At 40.5% G+C, this 15,682-nt stretch overlaps 1 protein-coding gene across 1 annotated transcript in view; it reads left to right on the top strand.

Annotated features, from left to right (window-relative positions):
* Positions 1-951: 951 nt before the first annotated feature.
* The window catches only part of LOC118368752 (myocardin-like), a 166,008-nt gene continuing 151,277 nt past the window's right edge, over positions 952-15,682 (top strand). Inside the window, exons 1-2 of the mRNA XM_052485889.1 lie at positions 952-1,154; positions 12,314-12,705. The gene's annotated coding sequence lies outside the window, so the exon portion shown is untranslated. The remainder of the gene's footprint in view (positions 1,155-12,313; positions 12,706-15,682) is intronic.

The following is a 15,682-nucleotide window of genomic DNA, read 5'->3' on the forward strand; positions in this document are numbered from 1 at the left end:
TCCAACACTCTACTCAGCAAACTGGATGCAGTCTATCACAGTGCCATCCGTTTTGTCACTAAAGCACCTTATACCACCCACCACTGCGACTTGTATGCTCTAGTCGGCTGGCCCTCACTACATATTCGTCGCCAGACCCACTGGCTCCAGGTCATCTACAAGTCCATGCTAGGTAAAGCTCCGCCTTATCTCAGTTCACTGGTCACGATGGCAACACCCATCCGTAGCACGCGCTCCAGCAGGTGTATCTCACTGATCATCCCTAAAGCCAACACCTCATTTGGCCGCCTTTCGTTCCAGTACTCTGCTGCCTGTGACTGGAACGAATTGCAAAAATCGCTGAAGTTGGAGACTTTTATCTCCCTCACCAACTTCAAACATCAGCTATCCGAGCAGCTAACCGATCGCTGCAGCTGTACATAGTCTATAGGTAAATAGCTCACCCTTTTTCACCTACCTCATTCCCATACTGTTTTTATACTGTTTTTATTTATTTACTTTTCTGCTCTTTTGCACACCAATATCTCTACCTGTACATGCCCATCTGATCATTTATCACTCCAGTGTTAATCTGCAAAATTGTAATTATTTGCCTACCTCCTCATGCCTTTTGCACACATTGTATATAGACTGCCCATTTTTTTCTACTGTGTTATTGACTTGCTAATTGTTTACTCCATGTGTAACTCTGTGTTGTCTGTTCACACTGCTATGCTTTATCTTGGCCAGGTCGCAGTTGCAAATGAGAACTTGTTCTCAACTAGCCTACCTGGTTAAATAAAGGTGAAATAAAAAAAAAATAAAAAAAATAATAAAACGTACATTATTGTCTTTAAAAAAATGTAGTGGAGTAAAAGTTGTAAAAAACATAAAGAGTAAAGTACACATACCACCCAAAACTACTAAAGTAGTTCTTTAAAGTATTTTTACACTACAGGCTGCCACCACAATCCGATTTTCATCGGTTTGAAGATGGAATGACTCGGCTTCACTCCGATACTCGGCTCGGCTGTTTCCGTGAGCGTCGAGCAGTTGATCCGCTTCGAAATCGAAACACCTTCAAGGACTTTTGAATTAAGTGGAATGGCAGTCTCGCTTCACTCCCGACAGCTCCTATAACATACAACAGAGAGGTTACCATCAGGTTCCTACAGGTATTTTGTTTTTTTTTTATACAAAAGTTACAGCTTTATCAGAAATAGTCAATTGAATGCGAAATTAAACAAACGTATACCTGTGCGAGCGAGAGGAGTGTGTAGGTAGTGAACTCTCAGCGAAATGTGATCTCTGCTACAGTTTGAGTTCGCGTATTGTTAATGTAACGTTTTAATTCACGTTTAGAATATGAAATACGACTCAAGCGGGTTCAATTCTGGCATCTCACATCAATTGAGAAAGAAAAAGTCAGCGCAGCGCTATTCTATACTGACCCATGGAGATAGGTCTGACTTGTGTTGTAGTGTGAGGTAATACTATTTATTATAACATGTCTCTTTGAAAGTATCCCTGGAGAATAGATGATATGGGAGAGTACATTGATTGTTAGCTGATTTGCCTGTGAAAGAACAAGGCATATTGTAGCTATAGTGGACTGTCAACATAGTATAACTGTTTTAAAATGACAGTTGGGCTACTGGCAAATTTGGTTCATTAAATGTCAGAATAACGTTTTGTGTGGCAAGGAGTCTGCTCTACACCTGGAATATTATCGACTGGGTATGACAGTAGTCAGTCAAATTAAAGTAGGCACATGTGTGAAGGCTTTCAAATGTTATTAATCTCTCCTCTTTAGGTCATTACTTGAAAAGGAAATTGGACATAAAGCTGTTGGATAACCATATTTCTGAGTTGTGAGCTAAATTCAAACAAGTGAATGCAAGTAGTGATGATTAAAAGCAGCTGCTTAATTCCCCGCTCGTGGAGACTGAGGGATCTACATGTTTGTGTCTGTAGGGTGGTTGCGACACACTCACAGATTATTTAGAATCAGACGCAAAGTACTTATTTGAAATAAAAATGTTAAAAATGTGAAGAAAAAAGAGTCCACCATCACGCATTCATGTCCAGTACACGATTTTATCTAATACGAATTTAAATGAGTTGTTTCTGTGTTAGCTAGGTAAGGGTTAGCTAACATGCTCGCTAAGTAGTACAAAAGTACGGTAGTTAGTAGTTTCAAAGGTGGCTGAAATGCTAAAGTTGTCCATCATGAGATTCGAACATGCAACATTTTGGTTGCTAGACCTTTGCGTTATACGCCCAACCGTTCTGCCCGACAAACCCTCCCTCCTATCGTTTCTGTATTAAGTGATTTACTGCCTTTCTCTGTATGTAAATGCATTGTCTAGAAAATAGTGTGGTGGACATGTAAAGAAACAAATACATGTTTGTCGTTTTCATGAATATCGCATTAAATAATTTGTTTATTTCGCGATAATTTGTAAAAGTGGGTTGCGAACCTAGAGGAGACAGGTGTTTGTTAGGTCTGTATGTTTGCCAAAGGCATCATATAGGTGTACTTTATTGGTCTATATATGTTGATGTATGTACTGTGCATGTTCGATGTAGTATGTGTGTGGTTTATACTACATGATATTTAGCTGTTACTGTGTGACATGTGTATGTTAATGATTACAAATGTTTATGTACACACACACACACACACACACACAATCTGTAGATGCCTACAGTATTTGGCTGAGATGCTAATTATGTACCTTAGCCCAGAGAACAACATGCAGTTCATGTTCTTTTGCGTTTTTCTTTCGTTGACTCATGATCCACGTGTTTACTGTGAAGTCAGCAAGGTGGTTTATAGGATATCTTGGCTCTCTAGGTCCACACAGTGTTCATGTACAACCCACCTCTTGCTCTTATCACCTGTTCATTGACTGTGAGTACACTGAATCAATTCATCTGTAATATAGCTAACAGTCATGTCCTGGATCAACTTTAATTTCAAAACATTTGGATTGAATTATCATGGAGATATGATATCCAAACAAACTGCTTTCATCTATTCGTAACACGATTGCACCGTGCAATGTGAGCTAACCAAATGCGTTCAGATGTTTTCATATCTAGAAGTAGTTAACTTGCCATTATGGGCAAAATACGATTTCGAACAATGACACAGTTGAAATTTTTTGCTTGTTGCTTCGGGAGTGTCCTGAACTTGTTCAAACTGCCTTCTTTACGGCCCATAGGTATTGTTCTGTAATCAGATTTAGAATCCGTTTCATAAGTATTGTTCTGTAATCAGATTTAGAATCCGTTTCATAGGTATTGTTCTGTAATCAGATTTAGAATCCGTTTCATAGGTATTGTTCTGTAATCAGATTTAGAATCCGTTTCATAGGTATTGTTCTGTAATCAGATTTAGAATCTGTTTCATAGGTATTGTTCTGTAATCAGATTTAGAATCCGTTTCATAGGTATTGTTCTGTAATCAGATTTATAATCCGTTTCATAGGTATTGTTCTGTAATCAGATTTAGAATCCATTTCGTAGGTATTGTTCTGTAATCAGATTTAGAATCCGTTTCGTAGGTATTGTTCTGTAAACAGATTTAGAATCCGTTTCATAGGTATTGTTCTGTAATCAGATTTAGAATCCGTTTCGTAGGTATTGTTCTGTAATCAGATTTAGAATCTGTTTCATAGGTATTGTTCTGTAATCAGATTTAGAATCTGTTTCATAGGTATTGTTCTGTAATCAGATTTAGAATCCGTTACAAGGATTACATGCTGGGTAATTCCACATTAACAGAATTACACTGAGACCCAGATTTCTCACTGTAAAAAATGTATGCCAAACCAAAAAAACAAATTATTTTAAAAGTTTCAACAAACCATACAGCTCTATGCACAAGGACTATATGGAACAATTTACACAGAATTACTGGCTTTGCATCTGCTCAGTTCTTCCAGTAAATGTGTTTTTGTGAAATTTTCGGTGTAAATCTCCTTCCGAGTTTATGCGAACACGTTTTTTCAAAAACTCTGTTAAATATGTTCACCAAATTAAGATTCAAAGATGCCTGCAGAAAGAATGAGGTGTCTGCACACTGTAACATTACTGCATAATCATAGCGGGTTTCCAAACATTGAGTTATATTGTGAATCACTCAGGAACATTCAATGTCGTCTTGGTAAGCAACTCCAGTGTAGATTTGGCCTGTTTTAGGTTATTGTCCTGCTGAAAGGTGATATTTGTCTTCCAGTGCCTGTTGGAAAGCAGACTGAACCAGGTTTTCCTCTAGGATTTTGCCTGTCCTAAAAAACAACCTTAGTTTTTGCTGATGGCAAGCATACCCATAACTTGATGCAGCCACCACCATGCTTGAAAATATGAAGAGTGGTACTTAGTAATGTGTTGAATTGGATTTGCCACAGACAATGTTTTTATCTACCAATAGGTGCCCTTTGCTAGGCATTGGAAAACCTCCCTGGTCTTTGTGATTGAATCCGTGTTTGAAACTCACTGCTCGACTGAGGGTTCTTAGAGATAATTGTATGTGTGGGGTACAGAGAAGAGGTAGTCATTAAAAAAACATGTTAATCATTATTATTGCACACAGAGTGTGTCCATTTACTATGCGACTTTTTAAGCACATGTTTACCCCTGAACTTATTTATGCTTACCACAATAAAAGGGTTGAATTCTTATTGACTTGACATTTCAGCTTTTTATTTTTTAAATTCATCTGTTAACATTTTTAAAATAATAATTCCACTGACATTTTTGTGTGTTGTGTGTCGGCCAGTGACACAATCAAAATTGTATGAAATTCTAATTCCGGCTGTAACAACAAAATATGGAGAAAGTTTAGGGGTGTGAACTTTCTGAAGGCACTATATGCCTCATCATAAAATAAAAAGTTATATATAAAGAGAGAATGTGTTTTAACGGATTTACAAGGCAATGTTTCTTAAAATTACAGAAGGGAAATCCTTTCTCAAACTATATACAGTGCATTGGGAAAGTATTCAGACTCTTTCCACATTTTGTTACATTACAGCCTTGTTCTTAAATGGATTAAATGAAACAATTTCCGCATCAATCTAACACAATACCCCTTAATGACAAAGCAAAACCTGGTTTTTAATTTTTATTGCAAAAAAAAAAAAAAAAAAAAAAACGTCTTTACATAAGTATTCAGACGCTTTGCTATGAGACTCGAAATTGAGCTCAAGTGCATGCTGTTTTCATTGATCATCCTTAAGATGAGTCTACAACCTGATTTGGAGTCCACCTGTGCAAAAATCAATTGATTGGACATGATTTGGAAAGGGATACACCTGTCTATAAGGTCCCACAGTTGACAGTGCATGTCATTGCAAAAACCAAGCCATGAGGTTGAAGGAATTGTCAGTAGAACTCCGAGACAGGATTGTGTCGAGGCACAGATATGGGGAAGGGTACCAAAAAATGTCTGCAGCATTGAAGGTTCCCAAGATCACAGTGACCTCCATCATTCTGAATTCAAAGACGTTTTGAACCACCAACTACAACTGTAGAGCTGGCCGCCTGGCCAAACTGATCATTCAGGTGAGAAGGGCCTTGGTCAGGGAGGTTACCAGGAACCTGATGGTCACTCTTACAGACCTCCAGAGTTCCTTTGCGGAGATGGGAGAACCTTCCAGAAGGACAACCATCTCTGCAGCACTCCACCAACCAGGCATCTATGGTAGAGGCCAGACGGAAGTCACTCCTCAGTAAAAGGCACATGACAGTCCGCTTGGAGTTTTCCAAAAGGCACATAAAGACTCTCAGACCATGAGAAACAATATTCTCTGGACTGATAGAATCCAGTCTTGGCTTTTTGGCCTGAATTCCAAGCGTCACGTCTGGAGGAAATCTGGCACCATCCCTATGTTGAAGCATGGTGGTGGAAGCATTATGCTGTGGGGATGTTTTTCAGCGGCAGGGTTTGGGAGACTAGTCAGAATCGAGGCAAAGAGATCTCTCTGGAGAGACCTGAAAATAGCTGTGCAGCGATGCTCCCAACTTGACAGAGCTTGAGAGGATCTGCAGAGAAAAATGGGAGAAACTCCCCAAATACAGTTGTACCAAGTTTGTAGCGTCATACCCAGGAAGACTCGAGGCTGTAATCACTGCCAAAGGTGCCTCAGCAAAGTACTGAGTGAAGGGTCTGAATACTTATTTCAGTTTTATAGATTTAATGCATTTGCGAAAATTTCTAAAAAACTGTTTTTGTTTTGTCATTATGGGGTATTGTGTGTAGATTGATGAGGGGAAAAAACATGTAATCCATTTTAGAGTAAGGCTGTAAATGTGGAAAAAGTCAAGGGGTCTGAATACTTTCAAAATGTACTGTATGTGTTGATATTATTTGTCAGGGGTCTTTAAAAAAATGTATTTCTAAAAACCTTTTCCCATCTGTTTAACCAGAAATAAGTAGTTTAGCCAGAAACCGCTAACTTCCTGCATTTCTACACATTTTGATATGTGGCAAAGAGAAAGATCTCCAGTTGTATAGCTAATCTCATGCTATTCTACACATTTTGCCATGAGGCTGAGAAATTGTTTTACTATTTTTAAAGCTACTGTAATTTCCTGCAATCTCCACATTTTGTCATGAGGCAGAGAGGAAAATTAGATTTTTTTTTATAGCTAATCTCATGCTGTTGTACACATTTTTCCATGAGAATTCTAAATATTTTAAGCTAACTAAAGCAAAAAAAAAATGGTGTGTTGACTGATGAAGTCACTAGATTAAGAGCTGTCTTCTTTGCTAAATGAACAAAGGAAGTCACTGGCAAGTGGTGGTCCTGTCTATCTCTGTTGACAGCTGGTAACAGCCGAGCTGTAGTGGAGAGGTGTGTGTGTGTGTGTGTGTGTGTGTGTGTGTGTGTGTGTGTGTGTGTGTGTGTGTGTGTGTGTGTGTTGCTCTGTCTGATTTCGACAGTCTTCTCCTAGGGTGTGTCTTTGATTTCATACAAATTCCTCTCAACTGAAGTAACAATATCATTGCTCTTCATGTGTTCCTCTCTCAAATCCAGCAGAGCCCAGAGAGAGGCTCGATTTAGGCTGAATATCACTGGGAGAGGTAAGCCATTAGGGCCTGGAGTCATTTCTATATTGGATATACTTGGGAGCGGGACATGGCTTTTGTTAACTTCAATGTTCCCTATCTGTGGCCCAGATAAAAGCAGCTTTGGATGGAGGAGAAGTCACATCGCAGACGTTTTATTTGTAGACAGATCATTTAAATGAAGTGAATGCCGTTTCAGTCTTTGAGGCTTAGGCCGAGTGCTTCACTAATGTTTCATAGGGCTCTTTCTCTGTCGTCACACAGCGTCTCTAGATCATCATATTGGATACATAGCTGGATATATATATAATATTAAACAAGAAAGACTCAGACTGCTACTGTCAATTTTATTAAAACATGCAGGAGGTCTCTGTTGGTGGAGGAGGAGCTAAGATCTGAAAAATGTAGTGTCTTTTCACAGCAGTGTGACTGACACGCAAGGTTATACACACAATGACTGCTATGAGTATCACCACACCTCACATGTTCACCCTACATCCCATTTTATGTTCTACTATGTCAATAGGTCTAACTTTCCTGGCAGATAAGTTCCATGTATCCATTTAAGTTAGCCAATGCCCTGCCATTCTGTCCAAAAGTTGCTATTCTCCTGAGTAAGGCCTGTTCCCACTCTGGTTTCCATGGCATCCAGCTCCTTTTAACGTCCTCTGATAACTGTCTCTTGTTCTCTTCTGTCAGAGACACTCTGATAACTGTCTCTGGTTGGCATCTGTCAGAGACACTCTGATAACTGTCTCTCGCTGGTGTCTGTCAGAAACACTAACTGTCTCTCGCTGGCGTCTGTCAGAAACACTAACTGTCTCTCGCTGGCGTCTGTCAGAGACACTCTCATAACTGTCTCTCGCTGGCTTCTGTCAGAGACACTCTGATAACTGTCTCTCGTTGGCGTCTGTCAGAGACACTCTGATAACTGTCTCTCGTTGGCGTCTGTCAGAGACACTCTGATAACTGTCTCTCGCTGGCTTCTGTCAGAGACACTCTGATAACTGTCTCTCGCTGGCGTCTGTCAGAGACACTCTGATAACTGTCTCTCGTTGGTGTCTGTCAGACACTCTGATAACTGTCTCTCGCTGGCATCTGTCAGAGACACTCTGATAACTGTCTCTGGTTGGCGTCTGTCAGAGACACTCTCATAACTGTCTCTCGTTGGTGTCTGTCAGAGACACTCTCATAACTGTCTCTCGTTGGTGTCTGTCAGAGACACTCTGATAACTGTCTCTCGCTGGCTTCTGTCAGAGACACTAACTGTCTCTCGTTGGCGTCTGTCAGAGACACTCTGATAACTGTCTCTCGCTGGTGTCTGTCAGAGACACTCTGATAACTGTCTCTCGCTGGTGTCTGTCAGAAACACTAACTGTCTCTCGCTGGCGTCTGTCAGAGACACTCTGATAACTGTCTCTCGTTGGTGTCTGTCAGAGACACTCTGATAACTGTCTCTCGCTGGCGTCTGTCAGAGACACTCTGATAACTGTCTCTCGTTGGTGTCTGTCAGAGACACTCTGATAACTATCTCTCGTTGGTGTCTGTCAGAGACACTCTGATAACTGTCTCTCGTTGGCGTCTGTCAGAGACACTCTGATAACTGTCTCTCGTTGGCGTCTGTCAGAGACACTAACTGTCTCTCGTTGGCGTCTGTCAGAGACACTCTGATAACTGTCTCTCGTTGGCGTCTGTCAGAGACACTCTGATAACTGTCTCTGGTTGGTGTCTGTCAGAGACACTCTGATAACTGTCTCTCGCTGGCTTCTGTCAGAGACACTAACTGTCTCTCGCTGGCGTCTGTCAGAGACACTCTCATAACTGTCTCTGGTTGGCGTCTGTCAGAGACACTCTGATAACTGTCTCTCGTTGGTGTCTGTCAGAGACACTCTGATAACTGTCTCTCGTTGGTGTCTGTCAGAGACACTCTGATAACTGTCTCTCGTTGGTGTCTGTCAGAGACACTCTGATAACTGTCTCTCGTTGGTGTCTGTCAGAGACACTCTGATAACTGTCTCTCGCTGGCGTCTGTCAGAGACACTCTGATAACTGTCTCTCGTTGGTGTCTGTCAGAGACACTCTGATAACTGTCTCTCGCTGGACTGTCTCTCGTTGGTGTCTGTCAGAGACACTGATCCATTTAGCACTTGCTCCTCCTTTAGACATCACTGTCCAGTTGGACAGAGAGTAACTGGCTAGCAAATAGGCTGTAGGCCTATCTTGGGAACCTTAAAAGTTATATCCCACCATCAATATGAAAATAGTAATAATGTTTCAATAAGAATATACATATATTGTCGACTATTTTAGTTCAACTTCATTGTCTTTTACGTGTGTGCCTTGAACTAATGTTTACACTACAGGAAACGGGAGGGGGGTGGGCCACGCCCCCCCATCCACATCGATGGGGCTACAGTGGATCGGGTCGAGAGCTTCAACTTCCTCGGTGTCCAAATCACTAAGGACTTCAAATGGTCCACACACACGTGTACAGTCGTAAAGAAGGCGCAACAGCGCCTCTTCCCCCTCAGGAATTTGGAAAAGTTTGCCATGGGCCCTCAAGTCCTCAAAGTTCTACAGCTGTACCATTGAGAGCATCTTGACTGGCTGCATCACTGCTTGGTGAGGCAGAAGCACCGCCCTCGACTGCATGGCACTACAGAGGGGGGTGAGAATAGCCCATCACTAGGACCGAGCTCCCTGACATTCAGGACCTATATCAGGCAGTGTGAAAGGAAGGCCCAGAAAATCGTAAAAGACTCCAGCCACCCAAGCCATAGGCTGTTCTCTCTGCTTCCACATGGCAAGCAGAACCGGTGCATCAAAGTCTGACACCAACAGGCTCCTGAACAGATTGTATCTCCACGCTATAAAACTGCAAAATAGCTAACAAAATGTCAACACAGACTGAGTTAACCCTTATATTTTATTTTCAGTGCAGGTTCCACACACACGGACACCACTCAAATACAATCATCATTTACGCTGCTGCTACTATGTGTATCATATATCCTGATGCCTAGTCATCTTACCCCTATACAGATCTACCTCTATCACTCCAGTATCCATGCACATTGTTAATATGGTATTGGAACTGAGCCTGTATATTGCTTACTTACTTCTCTTGTTCTTCTTATTTCTTATCTTTATTTCTTGTGTATTTTTGTTCAACCTTGTGTTATTCTTTGTATTATACTGAACAAATGCAACATGCAACAATTTCAAAGATTTTACTGAGTTACAGTTCATAATAAAGAAATTGGTCAATTTAAATAAATTCATTAGGCCCTAATCTATGAATTTCACATGACTGGGAATGCAGATATGCATCTGTTGGTCACAGTTTATGGTAGAGAAATGAACATTACATTCTATGGCAACAACCTCTGGTGGTCATTCCTGGAGTCAGCATGCCAATTACATGCGCCTTCAAAACCTGAGATATTTGTGGCATTGTGTTGTGTGACACAACTGCACATTTTAGAGTGGCCTTTTATTGTCCACCCAGCACAAGGTGTACCTGTGTAATGATCATGCTGTTTAATCAGCTTCTTGATATGCCACACCAGTCAGGGGGATGGATTATCCTGGCAAAGGATAAATGCTGACTAACAGGGATGTAAACAAATTTGTGCACAACATTTGAAAGAAATAAGCGTTTTTGTGCATATGTAACGTTTCTGAGATATTTTATTTCAGCTCATGAAACATGGGACCAACACTTTACATGTTGCATTTATATTGTTGTTCAGTAATACATTGATATTTATTACTGCATTGTTGGGTTTAGTTCTTGCAAGAAAGGCATTTCACTGTACTTGTGCATGTGACATTAAAACTTAAAGTAGGAAACTAACACTACATACTTAACAGCGCATACTAGCAAAGTTGTGTAATGTGCGTGTCGATTAGATCCTTACATGTATTGACACATCCAATTATGATTTAAAGTTAAGGAGATTTGAATTACCAATATATTTTTCTGAGATCATATTTGTGACTCCGTTGGTTGAACTCCGTTGGTTAAATACTATGAGTATTCTTAAATACTATGAGAACTTAAATACTATGAGTATTCTTAAATACTATGAGTATTCTTAAATACTATGAGAACTTAAATACTATGAGTATTCTTAAATACTATGAGAACTTAAATACTATGAGTTCTTAAATACTATGAGAACTTAAATACTATGAGTATTCTTAAATACTATGAGTATTCTTAAATACTATGAGAACTTAAATACTATGAGTATTCTTAAATACTATGAGTATTCTTAAATACTATGAGTATTCTTAAATACTATGAGTATTCTTAAATACTATGAGTATTTAAGTTCTACAGAAGCAGACTCGAATGTAAGCATCTGTTTTTGACCACGCGTCTGTGCTTAGTTTTTAATCTGTATCGTGTGAGGTACTGTCAATTTCATTCAATACCTCACGCGCACATCCTGAACCTGCACAGGATGTGCGTGTGCAGGTCCAGGAGGTGCAGGTCCAGGAGGTGCAGGTCCAGGAGGTGCAGGTCCAGGATGGGCAGGTGCAGGTCCAGGAGGTGCAGGTCCAGGAGGTGCAGGTCCAGGATGGGCAGGTCCAGGTCCAGGATGGGCAGGTCCAGGATGGGCAGGTGCAGGTCCAGGATGGGCAGGTGCAGGTCCAGGAGGTGCAGGTGCAGGAGGTGCAGGTCCAGGAGGTGCAGGTCCAGGATAGGCGTGTGCACATCCTGGACCTGCAACTCCTGGACCTGCACATCCTGGACCTGCACCTCCTGGACCTGCACATCCTGGACCTGCACATCCTGGACCTGCACATCCTGGACCTGCACCTCCTGGACCTGCACCTCCTGGATCTGCACACGCCCATCCTGGACCTGCACACACCCATCCTGAATCTGCAGTAGATGCATGATATTATCCTTCTCTACAACATCTAGCTCATTTTAAAGTGAACTTCAGTGTGTTGTGACCTGAAGAACTACGAGTACTGTTGACATGTTGACAGAGTGTAGTTGTAGCAGTAGTGTTTTTATTAGCATGAGTATACCCTTCCCCAGACTACTAAGTAAATTACTTATTAATTGTGTTCACTCAGCCTATGTTATACACGTTCACAGTAGCAGGATGGTTCTGTGGCCATAGAAAACAGCTAAATTGCATTACTGAGTGTAGATGAAGACAGGAACCTCTAAAATTGCACCAATCACTGTCGGTTTTAAACACATTCACATATTTACCCCCTCCTTCTCCTCAGCAGCAGCCACGTCTGAGGTCAACTGAAGTCTCTCCTGTACCAAAGAGTTGAAAACGAGACTGCCATCGCTCCAAGTTCAGAACTGACCTCACTGGGGTGCTCGGGTAGAGGAAGACATCCCAGTGATCGGAGCCCCAGCAGTCCTAGAGCCTTCGCTAAAGCAGAGAGACCAGAAGACCACAGCCTGAACCAACCCTTTGTCTTTCAAACCTAATTCAACTTGAAATATCTTTAAAAAATAATAGACCGCATTCGTCTGAGAGGGAGGGGAGGAACAAGCATCAGACTCTGGTCTGACTGGAAGACACCCATACACAGTCAGCCTGCCCCTGCCTGCCCCTGCTGTCCTCGGATGGAGACCCTCGCTGGATCCAGACTCAGCTGCAACATTACAGGTATGTCTTAATGATGTTTTTAGGGTTGCGATCGGTTTATTTCCAGTCATAATATACACTAAAGTAGATCGTTGAGGGTTTTGTCTTTCATAATTCTCTAGGTGAGATTGGCAAAGTTATTTGGTGTGTAATTAACACTTTTCATATAAAAATGAGTAATATTGCAATATTTATAGCAGAAGCTTAGTACCTAATATGGACATAAAATTTAATTGAAAATGTGGCATTTTGTTAAGGGGGATGAAACATTTAAAAATAAGCTTCAAAAGCCCACGAAGTAGACACATAGGCTCCTGCCAGGTTCAGCAACACCTTTACAAACGTTTTAATGGTTATTCTTCTACTTCGTGCAAAATGGTTTAAGTTGTCATTATGGAATGTTGCTCCTGAATTTGGTTAATATTTTTTTTTTTTTGTGACAAGGTTTTAAAGTGGTTTGAGTTGATGAGAAAGAATCCAAGTTTGCACTGAGATGTTATAATTTTTCGCCATTCCCTTGGTTAATTCCAGCTTCCTTCAACCCGTACATTGATAAACTGTAAACAGCTCCAAATAGAAGACATTTGACGGCCTTATGTTGGTGGCGTCAGTCTCTTCTCTTCTTCCGTAGCGGATCAACTACCTCGGGCTGAACCCAACCAGTCACAGTACACGTGGTCAATGCCAGCTGCATGATATTGCACTTCATAATGAATTTTGCTGTATTTTATGTCTCTAAATATGTCAATTACATCTATCAGAAATCCTAGATGGATTCATGTGGTTATGTTGTGTCAAATCTGCTCTTAGGTTGTCTTCCATTACTCCCCATACCGAATGCTTAGGGTATTTAAACTCAACATAAACATCTTAACGATAGATGTAGAACTGTGGGTATGATGGCGCTGACAGTGGGCTGCTTCGCTTCTAGTAAACAAGCATTTTGCTACACCTGCAATAACATCTGCTAAACATGTATATATGTGACAAAGAATTTGATTTAATTTATTTTGCCATTCATGTCAATGTTGTCACGTTTCACCAAAGCTGTTTGACCCCAGTGTTCAGCATCAGTAAACATCGTCCACAAAGCTGATAGGATCTCTGGAGTAAACCTGACAAAATAAACTGTGGACATAAATACAGTTTTATTGGGCTTATCGAGATCTAGCCACTGATCATCAAGACCTATAAAAAGGCACAACAGGGAGAGTGGCCATAAAACCAGATCGAGCGAACCATCTTGACCATAATGCTGGTTCTATATTACACACACACACACTACATCCCAGTAGTTACAAACAGATGCTAGGATGCTGCTTCACTGTGTGGTGATTCTTATCACAGGGCTAAGACTATGCTAGAAATATGGGCACGAACAGCTTAGAAGATACCTTGACAAATTTTTGGCTGTTCTGAGAGCAGAAGCGGTTGCAACTCAATATTAGGAAGGTGTTCCTTCCTGTACTCTGTGTATGAAGATTGAGATTCTTAACATTTGTGTCAGTTAATCAATAATTCTTTTTTTTTTAAATTAGCGCTTTTGAGGCCTCATCGTAAAAGTGCATTCTGTTATCCACTAATGGTTGTGGTTGTTCTTTATACTGCTTTATTGGACAGTAAACTCAGGCTTCATATCTCTTTTCAAATCCTCAAGAGATTTGTGTGAAGTACATGCTACGTTACACTTGTCAACAAATGATGTCAGCAACAAGATACCATTAAGCTGTCAAAAGTTTATAGAACCTCTTAAGAATTAATCTTTGAAATCGTTTTTTCTCTCTTTGATCGAACAACGTTTCTTTTTATAAAAACAAATGTTTACCCTTTCTAATGCCATAGAACTAAACAGACAATTTGAACTGGGTTGTAAGTGACTAAAAGCATATTTGGCGTTATGATTAAATGGTTCTTGTCTATACATTGGTAATGATGTAAGATTGAGTAGAGAGATCTGGTATCTACAGATGAAAATCTGTTTTGTTGCTAACTCCGGCACTTTGGCGTTGATTCATGTGCGCTTGTCCCTGTTAAATGTTATTCTTTCACTCTGATACAGTTGTGTTCGAAAATAATTGGCTGTGGAATGTCTCCAGTGGTGTAAAAAATACTTTAATGTACTACTTTAGTCAGGTTTTTTTTCTCTCTCTACTTTAGTAGTTCTTATTTTTGACATTTACTCATGAGAACATCCCTGGTCATCTCTACTACCTCAGATCTGGTCGACTCACTAAACACAAATGCTTCATTTGTAAATAATGTTGGGAGTGTGCCCCTGGCTAACCGTAAATAAATACAATTTCTGGTTTGCTTAATATAAGGAATGTAACATGGTTTATACTTTTGATACTTAAAGTAAAGAGTCACCCAACCTGACAACAGGGGAGTCCTTGTCCTGTTGCACATATTCCTAGGGCTCTAAACTGGATAGACTGTAGGACAGAGATCATCAACTTGATTCGATCCACAGGCCACCAGTTGGGGAACCCTAATTTCCTGGATCATTCAAACTAAGAGCTTGATTGACCGTGTCCTGACTAGTATAGGGGAGTCATTGTCTAATAGGAAGAATACAATAGTTTTGTTTTCTACTGTATTGTTTCTGTGCATCTCTGAGTGATGTTCTATCCATTCCATAGGTCATTTCATGTTTTCATGTGTATCTGAGTGATGTTATATCGATTCCCTGGGTCATTTCATGTTTTCATGTGTATCTGAGTGATGTTATATCGATTCCCTGGGTCATTTCATGTTTTCATGTGCATCTCTGAGTGATGTTCTATCGATTCCCTGGGTCATTTCATGTTTTCATGTGTATCTGAGTGATGTTATATCGATTCCCTGGGTCATTTCATGTTTTCATGTGTATCTGAGTGATGTTATATCGATTCCCTGGGTCATTTCATGTTTTCATGTGCATCTCTGAGTGATGTTCTATCGATTCCCTGGGTCATTTCATGTTTTCATGTGTATCTGAGTGATGTTATATCGATTCCCT

The sequence above is a fragment of the Oncorhynchus keta genome, chromosome 3 (genome assembly GCF_023373465.1).
Source record: "Oncorhynchus keta strain PuntledgeMale-10-30-2019 chromosome 3, Oket_V2, whole genome shotgun sequence".
NCBI lineage: Eukaryota > Metazoa > Chordata > Actinopteri > Salmoniformes > Salmonidae > Oncorhynchus > Oncorhynchus keta.